The sequence below is a fragment of the Chrysochloris asiatica genome, unplaced genomic scaffold, assembly GCF_000296735.1.
Source record: "Chrysochloris asiatica unplaced genomic scaffold, ChrAsi1.0 scaffold00102, whole genome shotgun sequence".
Lineage (NCBI taxonomy): Eukaryota > Metazoa > Chordata > Mammalia > Afrosoricida > Chrysochloridae > Chrysochloris > Chrysochloris asiatica.
Window position 1 is genome coordinate 929,369 of NW_006408620.1, and position 1,618 is coordinate 930,986.

Here is a 1,618-nt window from a genome sequence, read left to right on the forward strand (position 1 = left end):
GTGTATTCCATCAGGTGAGGTCCATGTGTATAATTGCCTTTTATATTGTTTTAAAAGGGCATTTGAAATGAATAAGTCATTGGTCTTGCAAAATTCTATCATGCAATCTCCAGCATCATTTCTATCACCAAGGCCATATTTCTCAATGAACCATCCTTCATCTTTGTTTCCAATCTTTGAATTCAATTCACCAGTAATTATCAATAAATCCTGATTGCATGTTTAATCAATTTCAGACTGAAGGCATTGGTTGTTGTTGTTGTTGTTAAGTGCCATCAAGTCAGTTCTGACCCATAGTGACCCGTATAGGGCTTCCGAGGAGCAGCTTGAACCGCTGACCTTGTAGTTCAAATGACTTTGCAGTCTGTTGCATTAACCCACAGCGCCACACCAGGACTTGTAGAATGCTTCAATTTCATCATTACTGACCTTAGTGGTTGGTACATAAATTTGAATAATGGTGGTATTCTCTGGTCTTCCTTTCAGGTGCATGGATATCACAGCCAACATTGTATTTCAAGATAGATCTTGAAATGTTCTTTTTGATGATGAATGTGATGCCATTCCTCTTGACTGTCATTCCCTGCATAATAAACTATGTGATTATAAGATTCACAGTGGCTCATACCAGTCCACTTCAGCTCACTAATGCTTAGAATATTGACCTTTATGTATTCCATTTCATTTTTAACAACCCAGTTTTTCTAGATTCATGCTTCTTACAGTCCATGTTCCAATAATTAGTGGATGTTTGCAGCTGTTTCTCTTCATTTTGAGTCATCAGCAAATGAAGGTCCCAAATGCTTTTAGTCCATTTGCGTCATCTCGGTCAACTCTGGGAGAGAAGACAGCTCTTCCCCAGTCATATTTTGAGTACCTTCCAACCTGAGTGACTCATCATCTGGCTGTATTCTGGTGCTATTCATAATGTTTCAGGATTCAATATTCTGGTGCTGACAGTGTTCCACTTCTATTCATAAGATTTTCAGTGGCTCCATAGGATAAGCACTGGACTGCTAACCACAAGATCTGTGGCTTGAGCCCACCAGCTGCTCTGTAAGAGAAAGATGAGGCTTTCTGCTCCCTGGAAGATGATTTCAAGCCTTGGAAACCCTAATGGAGTCTTGGTGTGGCGCTGTGATATAATGCACTGGACCATAAGGTCGGTTTGAACTACAAGGTCAGTGGTTCAAATTCACCGGCAGCTCCTTGGAAACCTTACACAGGGTCACTATTAATCAGAAGTGACTCAACGGCACTTAACAACAACAACAAAACATTCAAAAGTAGTCTGCCTTTCCTTCTTCCTAGTCTGTCTTAATCTAGAAGCTCAGCTGAAACCTGTCCACCATGGGTGACCCTGCTGGTATTTAAAATACCAGTGGCATAGTTTCCAATATCATAGAAATATGTGAACCACCCCAGTATGACAAACTGACAGGCGAGTGATAGAGGATGGTGTCTAGGCATTAATATTAAAAAGTTTTCCTCTAAATGATGCTAATGTGCAGCTAGAGCTGAGAACCACTGGTCTTCGTCCCCTTATTGGTAATTGATCTAGGGGTGAACACATCTCTCAAATTTGGCCAGTTAGAATAAGAGTAGAGTCTAGTAGAAT